The sequence below is a fragment of the Idiotropiscis lumnitzeri genome, chromosome 21, assembly GCF_059441095.1.
Source record: "Idiotropiscis lumnitzeri isolate Australia: NSW breed Sydney's pygmy pipehorse chromosome 21, RoL_Ilum_1.0, whole genome shotgun sequence".
NCBI lineage: Eukaryota > Metazoa > Chordata > Actinopteri > Syngnathiformes > Syngnathidae > Idiotropiscis > Idiotropiscis lumnitzeri.
Genome location: NC_142411.1, coordinates 10,631,811 through 10,653,679, shown reverse-complemented (window position 1 = coordinate 10,653,679; position 21,869 = coordinate 10,631,811). Strand labels below are relative to the sequence as shown.

General features: G+C 38.1%; 1 protein-coding gene across 2 annotated transcripts in view; it reads left to right on the top strand.

Moving 5' to 3' along the window:
* Positions 1-8,271: 8,271 nt before the first annotated feature.
* The window catches only part of tab2 (TGF-beta activated kinase 1 (MAP3K7) binding protein 2), a 49,623-nt gene continuing 36,025 nt past the window's right edge, over positions 8,272-21,869 (top strand). For both annotated transcript variants that reach the window (XM_088286773.1, XM_088286771.1), the window contains exon 1: positions 8,272-8,665. The gene's annotated coding sequence lies outside the window, so the exon portion shown is untranslated. The remainder of the gene's footprint in view (positions 8,666-21,869) is intronic.

Here is a 21,869-nt window from a genome sequence, read left to right as displayed (position 1 = left end):
CCGTTCCCTCTTGTTATCATGTAGCAGTTTGCTATTTTTTTTTTTATTGAAAAGTGAATTTTAGCTGGGTCACATTTAGAAAAGACTACATTGAGCTTTCAATGCAATTGTCGTCTTTTGATGCCCTGGTATTTCTCACATGTTGGTAAATTCAAATGTTTTTAAAATGTCTTACTTTGGACACTAAATAATGTACTGTAGATATGGACACATACACACAAGTACACGCTTGTATTATAATATCCCCTTTCCTCCTTTTTGATAGTATTTGCATGTGCCTGACCTTTTTCATTGGAAATGATGAGAAATTGTTGTTGTCGACGGTTTGTACAGAGAAGGACAGTGCTCCCTCTGAGATATGTTCTATGGCTGTTGGACATTTAAAGACATTTTTTGGCCAGTGTCCCACTTTCCCGTCTTGCATGCTACGATGTAAACGCCCCGTGAACTGAGACAGCGGAATTGTTTGCAGGGCGGACTGTCTGTCCACCTTAGGTTTTAAATATTCACATGGTCTACAATGTCTTGTCTTTCCATAGCAATTCTATACAAAGCAGCAATAGCTCACCACAGGAAAATAGAATACGTAATAGAACGCGTTTATTGAGCTGCTTTCTGTGACGTTGTCCAAATTCCACTGTACAAATGACTGTTAAATGAGAAAGAAAGTCATGTATATTTATTTTATATCCTCTATCGTGATTAAAACAAAAGACATCTTTGTATGCATCCCTTGCATTTCAAGGAAACTGCTGAGTAAGAGTCACTCCACAATTTCAGAGGTCCACAAATATTTGTGTGTTTTTGTTTTTATTATAACCACAATGGATTTATGGTGGATGGATAATTCAACAGTTTTTGTCCTTCTGCATCAACAGAATGGCCACTGTGCTACTTCTGGTATGCTTACCTTGGCTACCTGGAGGCAATCTAAGAAAAACAGCTAATGTTCATGGAGACACCTCAACATCTCTCAGTGCATCAGTATGACACTAATTTTCGTCGTTTGTTTTGGAGGATAAAGAATATGAGTTACATTTCTGTTATGCTGTCTGTCTACATGCGTTACTGCACCAATTGTGTTCATCTGTTGCTTCAAGGGTTATAGCACCGCAGCAACACCAATGTCATTTAGTGTTAGCATTAAGCTAGCAGACTTAAGCCAAGCTACCGTATGTGGTTGTTTTAAGGTGTAGTTCTATTTATTTAATATTTTCTTATGAACATATGATCAGATAAGTGAACCACTAACCTATCAGTCACCATAAATATTACATTAAAAGACATTTTGAATGCAATGTTTTAGCCGCCTACAGTATAGGTTTGATTCAGTTCTCAAAACAAGTTTCCTGTTCATGTAAAAGTGCAGTAATACTGTACCAAAGCTCTAAATTGGAGTTGAGCAGATGGCAACGTAAACAATGTATCTTTTGTACCAGAGAGTTTACGAGGCAGCTGTAACATCAAGGCGTGTGGAGTGCAGCAGTGAAGGAAATGCTGGAAGCGAGTTCAGGACGGAGTGGTGGGATGGCACCACTCCAGACACCCATCTCAGCCGTAAGGTCAAACTGACTGGTTGGATGAGCCCAGCCCTTTCCCATCACAACGCAAGCACTTGATAAAGTTCCATCTCTGAGTTTACCACAACTGAAGAGGAAAACAGTAAGAAGCTTTTATCTCCAAAACTTGCAAAGGTTATGAAAACTTTCGCTATTTGAGAACTTTATGAACTTTAAACAGACGTTTACTGCTCCCGCCAGATAACCCCTGATGACTTTTTGAAGGGAATTCCCTCACATTTCATCTGGACTGCTGTGGTTTTGTCTGTGAAGTGAAATTCAAGAAATGTGTGCTTTTCTTATGATTTTTCCCCTGACTTGTTATTAACAATTGCAAGTACTTTGGTAATTGCGAAAATGTCCTAATAAGGTCAAAGACTGTTTTGAAGTGATGACTTTTGTTCTCACGGCTCAAAAAGAACAATCTGCATACAAGTTGATTTTGTGTTCTGGCACAGAAGAACAGAGATGTTTAATTGAAAAGGCTCATTGGTCTCCGACTCCCCCAACAGTTGCGAGCTGTTGTTTAACTTTGAAGCCACTGTCGTCAATTAAAAGTGACTGCGGTAATTACCAAAGGGAGAAAGCATGAAGGCAAGAGGTCCTGATTGGATGGGAGTGTTCCCCCTATTTCAGAATGTATAGTGTTACAGTCCCGTCATCTTACTTGACAGTACGTCTTGATTTGTGAGCAGGCCTGCCATTGATGACTTACGTTGTGTTAAAAAAAAAAATGTTGCAGCAGAAGCTGTATTGGTCTTGTTTGTCTGTAGTTTCACAATAAAGGCCATTCATTGCCATCTACTGCCTATTTTTGGGGCATGTTGCAACACACACAACAATAAATGGCTGGAGTCTTTCTTTAACAGTAACTTTAATATTGTGGTTGTAGTTTTCAGTGTTGTAGAACTGTACTGCGTCATGATGAGAGCTGTCTATTATTTTGGTTACTGGTTATCAGTTGGGTGACCGTTCCAAAATGTGCCGTGGCCGAAACTAGTAGTAGGCCAAATTTGGTAGAAATGTCACCTACCTTTAGACCCTAGTTACCAAAAGCATCTAGTGCTATTGTCAGTTTTTTTCCATATATTTGTATGATGATAGATTGAGGGTGAGTACCCCCGGTAGAACCACACAATTATTGGTACTATAATGAACAAAAGCCCTTGTAAATTTTTACCACACCCCATCATGTGTCAGCCACAGTGTTGCAAAAATCCACATTGTGCCAAAAGTTGAAAACCTTCCATGGAAATGCATGGAAATTTCTAGAAAACTGAGGCGAATAAAAGGAACGATGGAAAAAACTGTGTTTTAGTCTTAAACGATTAACAAACAGGAAGTGTCCACCTGGTAGTGATGATGATATATTCCAAATGTTGCTCATTTCCAAAACTCATCAGTTGAACCTCTTATCAGTTCACAGATCCTCAGGACGATCATCTGAACTAATTATTGAAGCAAGTGGATGCTGTCAAAAAGAAATGGCACACCACTCATGCTAGTGACATGTTTTAAGGTAAGGTTAACTGTGGGGTTATTGTTAATTTGTTCCTCAGTAGCTGCTCGCTCCAAGTCATAAATTTCCTTCAAGTGGGCGCAGTACAACTCCAGGCAGAGTGACTTCTGTGCCAGAACCCCTGAAGCTGATCCCAAGTCTTGACATGCCTGCAGTAGGTTCACTTGTCAATCCAACAGGCTCGTCGAGACAATGTGGCGTTTATTTGACTCATCCAACAACATGTCCCGAGAGTGACATATTTTCAGTGTTCATCATCCCAAGAAGACATTCACTCCAGTGAATCCTGTTGTGTAACATCAACACACATCGGGCTCTATTTTTGTGCCCAGAGTTAGTCCGGCGCAAGGTGTGGTATAAATCTGTGTGGAGGTGCAGGGCTAAACTGGGTTTTGGTATTTTGACAGGCGCACGCAGCTGGGGGCAGTTAAACACGGGGGTCGTGCGTCGTTGTGGGTGTGAACACAACCGACTTGAATCACCGCCAATCAATCAAAACATTTTTTAAAAATTTGTATTTTGTATATATATATATATATATTTTTTTAATACACGTATGTGTATATATACAGCATGCGGGTTGCATACCATATAAAATGTAAAATGTATTGTCACACCATCTTCCCATTCGGACTTGTCCTCTTGGTTTTTGCACCTCAGTGAAGTTTGCTCGCACTCACTAGTTTGAGATGGGACGTGCACCTCGCTATTTCTATTTTCCTTAGCGACACTCTGTTGTGCTTGTTAACGCTTCATAACCGCACTCCAAGTGGCCAGTGGAGAGGCAGAAGAGTTTGTTTAAGAGGCGAATAATGACTCCATACCGAGTGCAGAACTAAATCTAAACTGCTGACCCATGACAAGCTGCTCTCAAACTCTGAGAAATGGGTCCCTTTCCATGCCAAGAATGTGGGTGGCCGGCCGCGTTGCTCCAAAAAGTCGATCTGAGGAGTTTGACCAGTTGCGGCACCGACGAGCAACAGCAGGTTTGTGCGTCTGATTTTCCTCAAGCTGCTGTTGCTTTGTGCACTTTGTCCTCCTTTTAGGGGGACTAACCTCACTTTCATTCTCTTTATCTGTGTTTACACACTGATTGTGCGTAGATGTGTGGGACTGAGAATGGCACCAGAATTTGCAATATGCACATGTGTCATGACGTGACACCATCAGCCCATTAGTGCAGTGTGGCTCAGGGTGGTCATCTGTCAACCCTGAGGTTGTGGGTTCCATTCTCAGCCCTTGTGACCATGTCAAAGTGTCTTTAAACAACATTATAAACTTGTAATTCTCCTGATATTATGTCATCAGTGCAAGTTATTGGGAATAGATGGAATTATATTATCAATAGGTCTTGCTCAAATGCGCCAAAATGTAATTGTACTCATAATAACTGAGTTACTACTAGCAAAAATGTTTTGAGCATTTTTTTGGAATTAGTGATTCTGATTTAAGTTATGTGAAGATGTACTGTTTGGTTTTACACGGTATAAATTCTCATTGGGGCCTTTACATGACTGATTAGATTAGAACATCACACTGATTTATTTCTAGGATTGCCAGTTGAAATCAAACAATAACCATCGAGCTGATGCAGCATCTTATTTATTCTTTGTTATACTACACATTTGCACAACCACATGCGCAAAGACTTCATAGGGCTCAACCACATGGGCCACATAGGCCAATGAGAGAAAAATATCTCTCGTTCCAACTATAGTTTGCTGGCGAGACTGCTTTGCCGCTGTACCAGGAAAAGGATGTCAGTCGCTTCAAGGAAATTCCTTGAAAAATTGCATTTCACTGGAACTGGTCTGATGCTTCTGAGGTTGGACAAAATTAGTGGTGAAAAATGCTCGTCCTTGAAAATGGGAAGTCTACCCAAAAACGTTCTTTTCAAGAAAATGTTATATGCAGCTTCATTAGTTTAGACCCGTGCCCCCCCCCCCCCTCGGGGCGCGGTGCGGTACTGAGGGGGGCGGGGCGCATGTGACCGTGGGGAACATGCTTTTTACCCGCTGTAGTACAACAAAGTGTAATTGCACATCCATTCCAGTAGTTGGCATTGGTGCTCTCGTTGCCCATTGTGCGCAGTGAGTATTAACGCTATGGTGTAGGTTTGTTTTGCAACAAAAATGCTATTATTTATAATTGCGGCGCAGAGTGGGTCGTGGGTGGGTGCGTGAATTGTTTTCTTCTTGCTGAAGTGCGCGTAACAGAAAATAATTGAGAAGCACTGGTTTAGACACAGAATTCTGATTAATATTGTGTTTGTGAATTATGAGCTAAGTATTAAAATCCACCCGTTTTACCATCTCGGGGGCGGCCATTTTGCCACTCAGGTTCAGAAAACAGGTGAGCCGTGATTGGTTGTTATCTGAGCCACGAGCAACTGTGATGTCATTTACAAAATGGACGCTCCCTGAGATGGCTAAAAACGGGTGAATTTTGCTGCCTAGCTCATATTCCACCATAGCAATATTAATCAGAAAGGTGTGTTTCAACATATTCTTGTAAAGAGAATTTGGGGGTTGACTTCCCCTTTAACTAAACTTAAAAATTGTCTGTATAAGGAATTAAGGTAACCTGATGATGTAACCTGGAAATTATTGTTTCTCTCCATTCAACCTATCCAAATCCTATTCTGCTTTTGCATTATAGTCATGAAAAACACATCCCCATCATAGGGTTGTCATGATTTGTTAAGTCCGAGAACATATGATGCTCCACCTAAGCGGTTTCCTTGTGCAAGTCAAATAAGATACAGATTCATTATGCCAACTCTGCTCTGTATTAGATATCAAATTAGAAAGGAAAAACTGGCATCTGATGACACAGAGTTCATACTGTAGTAGTCAAGTCTGCGGAAATTCTTCAAATTTTTCAGCATACTGCAAACCTGACAGTATTGAGAGCAACAAGCACTAACTGCTGCCAGCTCCATTCCGAAGTGTATCAAGGCATTGTGCAAAGCACTGAATAGTCATTGCGGATAAGAGACTACGCTGTGCCGCCGGCTCTCTGTTCACACTGAAGGGGATTTCGGCTCTGCAGGCTTCAAACCGCTGAGTCAAAGGGTCATGGTATGTGCGAGATAGCAGCAATTTGCGTGCGCGTTTGTGACTCACGGCGCTGTGGCGACACTCGAGACACCATATGTTTCCACGCGATTCGTTGAGGAACAAATGTGCCATGATTTTACAAGAGCTCGCACAAGCGCCGGTTGTCTCACTCGCTTTGACCGTGTGGTCAGGAAGGTGGTGAGTTGGGAATAGGGTCAACATAAATTATTGGAAGAGAAGGGACATATGTCTACGGTGTCCACGCTGACTAAAAGTTTGTTGTTTGAAGAATCGTATCTGGTAAAAAAAAAAAAAAAAAAAAAAGATTTAAGCAGGGTTTAAAAAATATAAGCAGGCATTTTTGTGAATATAGTTGAATTCACAAATGCTGATAAATTAGCACAAATTTGCCATCCACTGCAGTGATGTAAGATTTTTTTGTAAATTTATTTTTTTCCATGTAACTGTTATTATTATTATTAATATTATTAAATTGTTATTAATTATTCAGGTAAGGCAAACTATTCTCCTTTTCAGCAGAGTAAAAGAAAGCAAAATAAAATAAAATGCAAATATATATAAAAAAATTATACATACATTTCATCATATGATATATTGACTAAATTCATAACTGACTCAAAATATTTGCACTGATCAATGTCGCTCGCTAACTCTTCAAACAATGAATGAATGCCTCATCTTACAAGTATATTCTGGTGTCAAAATCTTTTTAATATTTTGTAATGAATATTCTAAATATTTTATAATATTCTAACCCTGTTAAAAAACAATAACAATAAACCTTTATGTATAAAACAATATTTAATATTGACCACATTCATTTTTGGAGTCAAAACATTCTGTGATGTTACAGAAAGAAAATTCCACCTGTTTCTGGACCGTAACCCTTAATTCATAAACATGACGAAATATATTCCTATATTGCATTTTACTGCATATTGTTAATATGAAAATATAATGTGAGAGCGAAACTCGAAAGCGGATTCTGAATCAGTGAAAAAAATCATTTTGAAAAGTTTACTTGCATCTTTGATTGAAAAATTATGAACCAGTGTAGTTGATGTTTTGGGGATTACATAAATAGGTTGCAATGACACAGACAGATTAAAGTTTGAAAATCATTTATTTGAAGAACTGTTTCTTAAACAGTTTTATCACATTTAGGGATGAGCGAGTACCCGTACCAGGTATCAAACTGCAGAGGTACAGGGCTTATTTTAAGATATAGTGTACTCATGAAGGCTGCCGATACCAGCCATTGATACTTAAGGCAGAAATATCGGACAATTACTCTGTTTACATGCAGTCAATATAGAGGTTAAAGTAAAAATTCTGGTTTCTGAATATTAACCCGTTTATAAGCGTGAGCGGACAGTTACTCCTGAATACATTGTAATTGTGATCAAATGGAATATCCCAATCTAATCCGCAACACACAAATGTTATGACCTAAACAAACGTCATTTCCACTTCTTACTTTCTATCGTCAATAAAAGACGTTGTAGTCATGTTGTTCACCAGTTTCCTCATTGCTCACAAAGTGTGGCTCAGTTTCGCCACGTTTGTTTATTTCGGTGTAGTTCTGACAGTTTGCACACCGTCCCTACAAGTTCTCCCTTTACTGAAAAGAACAGAAGTTTTTATTTATTTATTTATTTTTAATATGTCGCAGGTTCAGCTTCAAACAATGTAGGCCGATGTAGGAGAATATTTGTCATTGTGTTTATTGAAAGTTTACCTATCAAAAGTACTTGTAGTACTGGTATCGGTGTGAAAAATAGTGGTATCAAACTATCCTAATAACACTGATTAGGTGTTAAAAAGTAAATGTAAAAAAGATACATGGAAATGTGACCATTAAAAGTCTTTACCTCCATGCATCTAAATAACAACAATCTTTATTACACCCGTTCAAAAGGTATAATCATATCATAGATTGCTTCGGTTTAAAAAATATATCTAAATATGAAGAAAAATATGGCATTCGATTGACCCTAGATGGCGATGAATGTTGTCGTCGTTTGCATCTTCACCAACACTAAAGTTCAACTCCATCACAGAATCAAGTCTCCACCCACCATGAGCGCAACTTTTGGAAAGTGGAAGAAAAAAAAAAGTGTTCCTCTCGCGATAGTACCTTGCTTATGCAGCCGCCATATTGTGTGACAGTATTTTGATTCGTATCTACTGGAAGTGAGGAAAAAGCGAAAAGTGAAGGGCTGTCGAGGGGAGGGGGGGCTGAAGAAGAAGAAGAGCTGTCAAAAAGGTATTCCCGAGTCTGTCTAAAAGCGGAGGGCTGGGGCTCGCTTTCCCTCCCCGCGAGCGTTATTTCGAGGACACATTAAGGCCCGGGGCCTTGGAGCAACTTCGTTTTTTCGACTGCCTGATACTCGCTGGACCTTTCTCGGCTTCTCCTGCGCCAGCGCCGCGGCCCTCTGGAGGTCCGGCGGCGTTCGGGAGCGTCAAAGGCGGCCCGAAGTGCGGCGGCGGAGACGGCGAAAGTCCAAGTAAGTTGGCCCACTAGCAACTTTTTTTTTTTTTTTTTTTTACCTGTCCGCACACATCCCTGTACCATTAACAACAATAATGATATTCCTTTATGAGCAGTTCGGAAAATTCGTTCGTTTTCAGTGATAAGCGATACAAACTTGTAATTTTCTGGAAGAAAAAAAGCGAGAGAAAAAAAAGGTTTCTGTGTAACGTTTAAGAAGTTGGCTAGCTTTAGCCAACTAACTTTTTGAAGTGAGAGGCTCTCAAGCTGAGGCAAGATAGAGTTGCAAACTTAACAGTTGTAAATGTTCTGGATCTTTTCAAATATGAATATTAGTATTATTACAAGTCTTTACGCGACATGCTGGGCTTCTTTTTCCATTGAGCTCAGTGTCTGAATGGATGGAAAGGTTAAACAATTAATTAATGGCTGCGCCCATTACCCACTGTTTAACAAGCCTTTAAATCACGCTACTTCTCTGTAATTCATTAGACATTTATTCACGACTGCGTTTATTGTTGAATTAAAGTCACGAGTTGTATACACCTGTTGTTTGGTCACTACTGTAATGATGTATGTCACGTGTGAACATATCACCAAAGCTACCCGTGCATCAGAAGCTTGAGATTTTGGAAAACTATCATCTTGCACCTGATCACTTTTAGAGACGATTTTTTTTTCAGCTAAGACTGTGAATTGTGCAAGGTCACATTATTTACTGCGTTGCATCTGAAAGTCATTTGCAGTTGTGTTTGTGAGAAAGACACATGGAAAATGAAAAAGGCACGATATCTAAAAGGTTGTCTTTGTTCTGAGAAGCACATTGAGTGGCTTACGTTTACATGGACGACATTTCTTTAATCCGATCAGAAGCCGGGTTTACACGGAGCCATGTATTCCGATTACAAACCGATGATGAAACGGAATGAAAATGCTCCATATAAACATCTCAATCGGAATGAAAAGGCTGAATCCGAATGGAATTTTAATCGGATTCACAGGGGTGGTATATTCCTTTTGCCAATCCTAACGAGCGTCACGTAAACAGTTTGATCGGAATAGCCAGGTTACGTCCGGTCTGTGCATGCTCTATCTTGACGTAAATGTGTAATGACGTCGTTGTATACGTTCTTTAAAATGGCAGCAGCTTAGCTGATCTCGTATGCGACAAGGGAACTTATTTAACTTTTTTTGGGGAGGTTTTATATTCGGGAATACCGTGCTAAATAGATGAATGGACTCCATCTTTATAAATCGCGTGATGTATACGTTGACCTCCGCATGTCTCACGGCTGATCTCGATGGAGCATTTAAATGCCGATTTGGAAAATATCACGTCACATGTGAGCAGGTGACCAGAGATCTTCATTCAAAATGATTTCAATCAGAATGACAAAAAATGTCCCCATGTAAACCTGGCTAGAGTTCGCATTAAAGGTTTTTGATCTGATTAGGACTTACGTGTTCATGCATCACACTTTCGATCGGAACACATTATTTTGACATGCACAGATTGACCAAATATACCGGAAGTAGTAGTAGTCGTAGAAGAAGAAGCTGTAACAACTTCCTTGTCAATGAAACATCGCTCTGTCCATTTGTGTTTTAAACCTTAACTTTATTTTGAGTATTTTTCCCATTTGCACTGTTACGTTGAGTAAACACTTCCTAAAGGTGCTCCAGACTGCACTTTTTAGTTCAGACATGCGCCCGCCATGGCTTACACTCGCTCTACTTCTGCTAGCTTCCGGGAATAACAGAAACACGAATACTGACGTCACAGATCTGAGCGGTTTGTTCTGAAATTTCGCACCAATTGGATCAATAACCATAACCGTTCGGAATAAAATCTTGACTGGAATGTTCTTGTTCGGGGCAGAATATCCCAAGTGGGGTGTGTACATGAATCATTTTTATTCCAATCAGGCTTTTAATCCGAATAAATGTGTCCATGTAAATGTAGCCAGCGTTGAAACTTGTGTATGAAATATACTCTATAAATAATGCTGCCTCACCTTGCCTTTTTACTCTATCACTAGATTCTTTAGGCATTTTTCGACACAATGCACATTTTTGCCATCTTGCTCAGTCACGTTTGTTCCTGTTTCCCCTTCGTCCATGCCCTTCTCGTGATTGTTTGCAAAAATTTGGTTGTGTCATGTCACCGGAAAATTGAAAGACTTGTGGCGATATCAAACGAGGAAAAGTCTGATTTAAAACAGCTGAGACACTAAATGATTGAGATGACGGGAGCGTGCTGTGACTCCAGTAAAGCTCTTAAACGTTCTCCTGCCTTTCATTTTTTTCCCTATGAGACTGTGAAAAAATCGTTAGGTGTAAACCCAGCTTTAGAGATGATGCGATGAGATTTACTGTAAATGCTGTTTTGGATTACATTGTTTGCACTTGCTAAGAGTAAGGATATCCAAGACTCTTGTATGCATATTTGCCTTTCAGGATCAGATTTTTGTCATGCAATAGCTCAGTAAGTGACTAATTCTGTATGTGAATTGCCTTTGCATTTTCTTTGTCTTATCTATTCCAAAAGATAGCTCATCATCACACAATATTAGCATAAGGCCATGGAATTTACAGCTGATTTCAAAGAATATACGGCAAGGTGCACAATATTACATTTACATGCCTGGAAGATAGGATCTTAGGCTACATTCACACTGCTGGGCGTGATGCCAAATTCGGGTTGTTTCTATTAAATCCGATCCTTATATGTACTCATTCACGTCACAAAAAAAAAAAAGTCATTTTTAACGTGAATGCAAGTCGTCCCAAATGTGACACGCATACACACAAACCACGACGTCGAGTGACGCACAAAAAAAGGACGTCACGCAGCATGCAGACGCTCATCCTTTTATCATCTCATATCTACAGAGGAGCAATGAGGGAGGAGATAGAAATGTTTTGGGGAAATGAGGTGAGGCTAAGGATGATGTCAAGTCATTCTGTACATGACTGAATCACTAATTATAATACTGAATGCTTCTCATATCCAGATCAATTAGATTATTTACAGTTTGTTGAAATCTTTTTTCCAATATCACTTGTTCTGTCTCACATCCATAGTTTGGTGAAATGTTTGCACTTTCTATGTAATGCAAATAATTTTGCCCAATAGGGACAAATTGAATATTGAAGTTGATTATTTTATAACCACAATGTTTCAGTGTGTTTTGGTTTTACAAATAATCCTTAAAGAATTCTTACTTTATTTTGACATTAATTTGCTTTATAACTGCTCATTTTAGTTTTTTTTTTTTAATGCCCATGGAAAGTAACGGAATCAAGAATTCCTCCAAGCAAAATCAGGATTGTTCTGCGCGGAATCAACGCTTGTCCTTTGCAGATTCCTGGGAGTACTAATAAGATGTTAGTGCAGGCGTGTCCAAACCTTTTCTTCAATTGGTTGCAGATAAAAAAATAAAAAAATAAATAATCAGAACCACCTTGACATTCTTGACATTCTTCTCGTTTAGTTTATGTAACTTTCTAAAACGAATCCATCAGTGTAGGCATAGCAGCTACATGAATAAGCACCAAGTCCAAACATTTTCAGGCTTTGCTCTACTAGAATAGAATCAACCGTCCCTGTACTGAGCAGCAACAAAACATCTCCACATTCAGTACAAAAACAAGAACAATGTGTACTAAGCAGACCTTGACGCAGAGCACAAAATGGAGCAATCTCCAGTCGCACTATTTGCTGCTGCTACAGAATTTTCAACAGGGCGTTATGAATAGTTTTATTTGAACCATTATAGTCATAAATAGTTTCTTTCCATTATTGCAAGTCTAGAAAAGCTCAGTATGTCACCATCTGTCCATCGCTTTTGATGCCAGGCGGCATACAGAGGCTCGATGCCAGCTGATTGGAGGGCTCACACTGCCAGACATAGACAATTCCATTACATTATTGTATATTTAGCAAAACATTGTATTTAATAAATCAAAACTGAAATAAAAGCATATAAGCTCGCACGTAAAACCGGGGCTGTCAATATCAGGTCATTTTAGAATCAATTATTCTATCAACAATTCCATCGAGTAATCGGATAAAAATGCTTTCACATTAATGTATAGCAAAATGTTTTTTTATTCCAATTATTGTTTATTTACCAATGATATTTTATTATTTATTATTTTTTAATGATTAAGCAAACCTCCAAAACCATCACATCTGAGGGAGTGATGTGGACAATAATGAAAAAAAAAAATGAATAAGCATGCTCATGGTCAGCAAAATCATATACGGTACACTCTTGCTATACAAGTAACATGGCACATTCAGGGTACGTTCATAACATCTTAAACTCGTTAACACATCGCGCTGTTCGGCACATTAATTGTTTTTCCTTGATTCGAAAATTTTCAAGATCGAGAGAAGCTAAAATTGAAATCACAATTTCAATTAATTATATTAGGGTTCGAACACATTCATTCAATCAATCAAACTTTATTTTTACGGCACATTTCACGCAACAAAATGGATTTATTAATTATGTGAATGCTAATCAATTCTTCCAAAGTATACAATACTTTTTTACATTATTTGGAAGTGTGTTTCTTAATTAAATGTAAAGTGACAAGTCCAAGCGGCCAACGATGGCGAGCGTGTGACTCCACTCATCTTCAAACAATACTCTTTCCTCATCAAATGAAACCAGCGGCACACACATTTGCTTGTCATCAAATAATATACACTCATTAGATTTCAAATTGAAGCAAAGTCATTTAAATGCGTCACATTACCGTTTTGCTCTTTGAACTTTTGCGTGACGTTTTGCCATGCTGCTTCCTCTCGCGGGCTGTGTGGCTGTAGACTTTTAGTTTGTCCTTTTACTGTCGACTGTTCAAGTGAAAGCTTGTGGACATAGCTTTCTCCAAGCAGAGTCTTTCTGAACAAAGGTACTGCTGTATTTCGCCTTCTGTTGTGGTGTATTTGTGTGTGTGTTTTTTTGTTTTGTTTAGCTGCTTCTGCCAAAAGTGTCCCTCTCGATTGCCTGACTGAGTGTGTTGGGGCTTGGGAAGTGCTGTAAAGAAGCAACACTAGAGCCTGTAGAAATGTTTTTTTTCCATCTACCACTGCTGTAAAATAAATAAATGAAACACATTAATAAATAAAGAAAAATCTTTTTCAGTCAATACTGATCTGCTGAAAATGACTTATGATCAGATTTTCAGTCATGTGATTAAATCAGGACAACTACCTGAGAGATTATTTCCTGTGGGAACCTTTGTTTTAAAATCTGAAGTTGCTTCAATGATTATCTCATAACAGTAAAGGGAGCCTGTTCGCTAAAGTGCGCATATTTTTTTTTTTTAATGAAAAAATATGCTTGCACTTTACACATCCTTGCACTTTAGCCAGGATTTGCCATTTTACTTCTATTTTGACGGTTATTTAATGATGATAGTGCCACACAACATTGTTTATTATTTTTTTTAGCTCAAATTTTTCTCATTCTGCTCACGAGCGCTGTTCGTAGCCGTCGGTGCTCTTCGCGATTCACAATGGCGGAACAATTGAAACAGTCAAAAGTGTGGTGGTTACATTTCTCATAGGTTGATGGTGACCGTGCGCATGTCCACACGTGCGATCAATCATAAAAATGCCAGGAAGATACAAAAGCAATCTTAACAAACAATTACGGAAATTACCAGTACCAGATTGCTAAGCAGTATCGTTAAGAGTAGGAAGCCACAGGTGTGCCACAGGCTACACGACACAACACCAAGCGAGGAGCCGGAAGTGACGGCGCAGTTGCACAAACCTGCTGCCTGTCCTTTGGCCCTAGAGGAGCCCATGTTAGCTTGTGAGCTAACTGGTGATCAGTGCACATTGATTTCCACTTTACAGGGACATTATTTTTATTTGTCACACGAATGTAAAAAAATTCACTATTGTCAGAAAAAAAAAAAAAAAATTCTTGATTTTTTTTACTGGATATTTAGGTGGACTTGAAACTTAATATTAACACAATATTAAAGAATTGAACTTACAGGTTCCGCAGTAAAATATTGGTAATTTGTGGTAGGTCGTTGATAACCATTGCAAACTATATTGGTAACTGATATTTTGGGGGAAATTTTCACACCGTTTCGTCTCTACACACAACTGTGAGTGTTTTACTTGCTAGGCTTCTTGTTTTTGCTATCTGCTTTGCTCGGTTTGCTCGCTTGGCTGCTTTGTGCCAGTGAAGTTTAAAGCAAAGAAAAACTGCAAAGAGCTGTCACGTTTCAAACACCTCCAGCTTCCACTCTGTTGTCATAGCTGTAAGTGGAATCATTCATTAGCAGCTTGCGCCTGTAGTGACTTGCAGTCAACATTGCACTTCCTGACCAATACACGTCCATGGCCAACTGTTTATAGGTGCAGGGCCTTAATTGAAACCATGTGTGCCTCTAGCTGGGCAAATGTTTGCTAGGAGGCCAAGCGAGTTTGTCACTCTTTTAGAGACTTAGCAATGTTGCTCAGAGCTTGTTAACTAAGTGCAAAATCACATTTTTATTGAGGATTCAGCAGTTTTGCGCAAGGGTATGCCGGTAATTGATTTTAATGAATGTAATCAGGCTGATGCTAATTTATGTTAATGTAATGAGTTCTGCTAAAACCCTGTAGTGAAAAATGCAAGGATGAACCTTTGTTGTTTATATATACCAGTACTGTGCACAATTGGGTGATAATTTGGACATTTGCATGAGTGGGCGTGGCAAATCAAAAATCAAATCCTAATTTGTGGACTTGGATCAGATGGCGCGACATCACTGGAATTGAAGTTGCTATGATACATCTGGGAATGCAGGTGGGCAGTTTTGACCAATTCTGAATCGTTTCCTGTCACCCCGCTGCAAATCTTCTCCAGTGATTTGACGTAAAGCAAACTAAATGGTATTCGCAAGTTTGTTTTTTTAAAGGAAACAAACTTTAGTTTTTACTAAACCCATAGTAATATCATTATTAAATATCAAATTTGGTCATATTGCACAGTATCACTAATACTACACATCAAAATATTCAGTAATTTTAAGTATTTGTAGGAGAGAAAGAAACTGTCTTATATGCTTCTTTTGCTTTCATCTTATTATCCTATGATCTCATAGATCTGATTTTTTTTATTATAATAAAGATGAATTAGTTGTTTGTTTAAAAAAATAATTGAAAGGGACCTTGAAAAAAAATAGCGCAAACATCGGGATTGCAATTTTTAGGGGAAAAAAAATCATAATTTGATTTACCTTAATTGTTCAGCACTACTATTGAGTACTGTTTTGTTTACTGTACCATTTTGTATTTAGTATAATAAACTAATTTGTTATATATTATATTGTGCCCATGTGTAGGTAGATACATTTTTCTACGTTGATCTTGACTATTAATTCTGCTTTTTTTTTTTTTTTTTGTCAAAATGCATCAAAATGATTTTAATATGTTCTCAGGATTCCTACATTATTTGAGAATATTACACAACGGCGTTTTGCCAATCTGCAGAATAGGTGCCGAGTTGGGAATGTTTTTTTTTTCTTTTTTTGGAGCTACTCACTTGGCCCGATCACCAATCTGGGCCAAGATTGACTTTGATTTATTATCATTATTAGTTTTTTTTTCTGTACTTCCACACACACCAAATGAAAATATGTTTTTACAGCTTTTGTCAGTCTATTTGTGATCATAAAATTTGAAGTAATTAAGTAATCTTGAACGCTGTAGTGGTGCAGTTGTGTGTTATAACATTATTATTTTGGCAGAGATGCACTCGTGCATGCCTCGACAGAACGCTTAGCAAGCACATGCATGTCCTCCATTTTCTCAGATGTTCTCGTAAATACTAATGGTGATATTTTTCTCAAAACGTCCACTTTGCCTTTTTTTTCATAAGCTTCAAAGCAACAGTGTGTAGCATTGATGTGTAAAACGACACATTTCATCCGGTTTCATGTAAAAATACTGTTGCGTAAACAGCACTTGCATTAATTTTGGATTTTTTATTATTTTCTTTTTTACAGTCACTAGACAAAAGTGCCTTTTGGCCTCTGTGACACGTTGGCAGAAAGCATGTGTGTGCTTCTATAAGAAAAATTGAATGAATGCGAGCAGTGTTAGCAACAGCATATCAGAAATGGCAGACATTAGCTTTGGTATTATATTATAAAGTATCAGCACCAAATATTTATAATTACTTTAAATTCCTCTTGATATTCGATATTGCGGTGTGTGTTCAAGGTGTGTTTAATAGTATCACAACTTCTGTGTCAACGGTTCAGAATTGGCTCGACTGTGGTTTTAGTCAACTATTTCACGTGCGTGTCTCTTTGCATCCGGAGGAAAAAGAGAAGTGCCACTGACAGTTACCCATTTTATTTCCTGAGAACACATGTTTACATGCACAGTTGAGTCTGCTACAACTATCTTGACGACGACATAAAACCAGACGATGATTACCATAGATGCCTGCACACGCGCTTAGCATCTTAGCATTATCATGAAATTGTCTACAGGCTTCTCTTAAAAGTCCAACTTCATTGGAAAACCTGACTTTCTTTAATTCCATGTGTACATACCGACTCTCCTGAAGTCATGTATGGATGATTTATTTATGTGTGGAATACATTTCCAGTAGCCCTGCTGTGATTGGAATTAAAATGTCTTTTTAAAAAGAAACACAAACAGGAATTGAACTAACCTACAGTAATAAACAGTTAGGGAGGATCCATGGCTCACTTTTGAGCACCATAGGGGTTATTGTTATGAATACAGAATGGAGCCATTGTTTTAACGCCAAATAAATATGCTTCTCAAAAAACAACAAACAATGAGAATAACTTAAAATGACTCATTCGATTAGTCTTATTTTTTTAAGACAGCTAAATTTATACAGCTTCAAAATATACATTTGATTTATCATGCAATAAAATGTGTTTGCCGCTACTTCCCTCTTAGGACCTTCCCGAGAACCATCTCCATGCTGAGCTCTCGCACACAACTACCTTTGCCTTGTAGAACTGCAACATAATGCATCACCCAGTGGACTTTGCCAACACTTTTTGTTTTGTTTTTAATTTTTATTTTTTTTATGAATTATATTATTTGCAATGGAGGGGGGGACGTGTAATGACAATTAAAGGGCATTCTGATTCTGATTTAGAAAAGGTTTGCTCATGGAAAAGCAGGCGCAAACTTCATTGCGCATTTTGCGTGGGCTAATTTTGAATCCTTATATATGTCTTAAAAGGCAGTTGCAAAGCGGTGCTGGCATTGTGCAGGTAAAATGAGAGGTGGCGGGGTGAACGGGGCGAAATAAAATAATAATAACTAACAAACTACATTTTACGCTTAGAACAAACTATAATTATAGCGAAAACGTCCATTTTCTTTCGTTTTTGGCTATTAATTTATTGCATGAGCCGTTGGGCTTGATTTTAAATGTATTTATTTCAATATTACTGCAGGCCGTTAGCCGGAAAATGAGGTTGAACAGTCCCCTGGGAGTTTTAGTCCTCTTAATGTGCGTCACACTGAAGCGACGTCATCAATTAGCAGCCAATAAAAAATGCGCCAGCAAATGACGTCGCTCCTCAGAGACGGGTTTGCGCTTGTCTGGGTTTAATAGCTCACCTGCTCTCAGCCTGAAATGCAACAAGAGATAAGATGTGCTTTCCTATTATGTTTCATTCATGAAAAAAAAAATGTATACCGTATACAAAAAGAAAGTACACTGTGTAACTGGGTTTAATTCTTCCCAACAAGAATTTAATCCACAAATCCACTTTAGAAGTTGGCAACTTGGCAGAAAAGGCATCATAGCTTTATTTAATTAGGGTGCATGCATGCATACATGCATGCATACATAAATGCATGCATCTATGTTTAGAAGGTGCATCATGCCCTACACTGATTGTAATTCAAAGTCTCTGGCCTGTTGAACTGTACCTTGTATTACAAAAGTGTTTTAAAAAAAGATTTTTTATTTTTTTTTACTATTGAATACTTTGGTGTTTTTCTAATCTTGCACATAAGTAAAACACCAATTTATTTAAAAATGAAAACTAATACTAAAACTAACTGAAACTAAACCAAAACTTAGTGTTTTTGAAAAACAAAACAAAAAAAAAATAAAAACTAACAAAGCTGTCCTGAAAACTAATTTAAACTTTTAAAAAACAAAACTCAAAACAAAATAAAAATTAACTCATTAAAATTCCCAAAGTGAAATAACCCTGCAGTGGACACATGCTGGTAGTCCCCTTCCTCCTTCAACTGGCCGTACCTCCAATGTGTGACGCGCAGCATTAATGACCCCAAGATGACAAAACTGTCAGTGAACTTAAAATAGTGTGTGAACCGAGGTATTTTCTTTAAAAATTTATATCGTGAACCGAATTGTATGTAATTCTGGTCATTCGTCAAGCACGGTTGTACCATATTGTGAAGTTCCTCTGAAGTGTTTTTTCTTTGAAGAGGATCATTGATTTTCATTAGTTTTGCAGAGGAAGATTTTATATTGTCATTAATTGAACACAGGAAATCACAGTATGTACGGTATATATTGCTATTTTGTAGTAAAGCGTATCTTTACACTGGCTATTTCTGCAGTGCAGGGGTGTCACTGGGTTGTGTGAGTCATAGTCACAACAAAAATGTAATAATCGAAAAGTAGAGTTGCAACAGCTGCTCTACAAACGTCCACATACAGTACGTCTACAGTGCAGTAATAACATTTAAATGTCAGACACTTATAAAAGCTTGCATAGTGGAGAAAGTAGCAGCTATGAGCTATTGAGGTTTTTTTTTTTGCTCCATGTCTAAAGTTTTTTTTTTTTTTCGCATCTGCTGTGAGAACTAAGCAAACCTTAACCTTTAAGTAATTCTGTGATGTAATTAAGAATTGAATGATGTTTGAACGCGCGAGATTATTCTGTACTATACTGAAAAAGGCTATTTTACTTGTTAAAAAAAAATATACCAAAATTTTTTTGTTGGCGTTTTTTTTTTTGAGGGGCCGGGGGGGCTGGAGCAGATTCATTGCGTTCTATTCATTTCAGTTGGGGAGAACATTTTCAGATATGAGTGATTTGCGTTACGATTGTGGTCATGGAACAAATTAAGCTTGTAACTGTACATGTGTTCTAGAGTCAGCGCAACAAATAGTCAAGCCACAACATGTCTGAGAGCAGAGAAGCAGCATCCTGTATTAGTATGGAAACCAGCATAACAAGCCATCTGAGTGATAAACCGATTCATCAACTTTGCCGAATAGAAACTGATATGATTGAGACATGTTATGCAACTCACTTGCGCATATTTTAGTAGCGTTTTCTCGTGGCTACTCTTGCTAGCACAAAAATACATATTTAAGTCCTTGAAACCCATCATGATATGTAAACAAACAAGTAAAATAGAAAAAGGAAACTCAGTTTGATTTTCTTCAAAGATATATGCATACTTTGCAAATGTTGTACCATATTAGCTGTACATGTTTAGCACATCATCTCAGAACAAAGCACCCTGCTCAAGTTACCACTGGGTCTTGCAAATCAACACCATTGGAAGTGTTAGTGCTTGTGGGCAGTTTTGAGAAATGTTTCCATGAAAAATAAATCTATTGCAATTTATGCAACATGGGTCACTTCGAAAACTGATGTAGAAGTAGTAAATAAGGGAAAAAATATATTCAAATCGTGCGTAGATTGAAGATGTAATTGTATCGTTTCCCTTGAATTGAATAGTAATGAAGCTCCATTATGTGCGTTTTATGTTAATTACTTTAACATATATAACACATGTACCTTTAACCCCCAAATCATTAAATATGAATTCTAAATCTTGCACAGAATTTTGCCGCTCAATAAATGACCTCAAAATAGCATCCCCCCCTCCAAATCAGACATGGTGGAATAATTAAAGAGGCAACTTCTCATGCTAATGAAGTGTTTTTCAAGTTTCCTTTGGAGAACCTCCGCTATGAAATAGGATAGTAGCACAACCGTCAATTAAGGCGATATTGTGGAGTTTTCTGCTGGCTTCCTTTGGATGTAGCACTTTACCTAATTGGAACCAGAGTACATGGTGTTTTGAGACACAGCAGTGCTTAAGACATTTTGACTTTGTTTGTGGCAATGTTGTGATTGGAGCATTGATTCCCGCACTACATTTTTCAAGTTTTGTTTGACGACACAAACTGCAACGATCTGCCCCTGGATTCAGAGCGTTGTGCTGGCACGGCAATAAGTTTTAACCAACTTAAAACCTTTACGAGTAGCTTTCATCTCCCAAAATGTCATTTCATGTTTATAATAATCTGCCATTCAGGAGTCCTCACCTTTTTAATGTTGATGTACTAACTTTTAACTTTTTTTTTTTTTTTTTAAGTAAAATGTCAAACCACGCGCAGTGTCATGCTCTTGCACATCATTCCATGGCTGTTTTGAATTTTTAAGCAAAAACATTGCTCAGATTTCACACTGGCTCAGTGTCCTAGACCCACTTTCAGAAACACTCAATACTGCTTTACTTTTCGAAAAAAAGGAACAAATAAAAAAAAAACAGCCCATCAGCCTTCTTTCATCCAAAAATCCACCGCATATCTGAGTGTTGCTTATCTCACATCCATGTCCACTTCTGTTTGAATGTGAGTGACAGCAAACAGGAATATGGTTAAGCCCTTATCTTTGGCCTGTGTGCTCTTTTATGGTACAGAGAGAGACACTGACAAACACTTCCTCTGATAAGAACTTTCTTACAAACACCAGAGGTTGCATTTTCACATTCAGCTTCCTGTGTGTTGACAGACACTGCTGCGTTGTGTTGTAAACAAAACATACATTCACCTATGTTCTATAATGAATCCCACTGCAAACCGCTCCCTAAATTACTTTCACTTCATTTTTGTATTAGATGAGTTGCTCCTCTCCAAGCCATGTGACAATGTCTTTTATTAGATGGAAAAATTTGGTCCGACAATGTCTCACAATCTTATACGTGATGAAAATGGCATTACAAGAAAGTTGACCTAGTTTGGTTTCTCTCCCGCTGCCTCTTTACTCTAAAAAGATTAGTCGCTGTACTGATAGGTCCGTGAGTGTTTCCAGAACTTTGACAACATCCCAAACCTGCAAAATAGTTCGGGGGAGGTTGAGAAGTGACCGGTGTCGCGGTTGGTCTACAGCTTGTCTGCTATACACGCTACAGTCTGCTAATGCTAAAG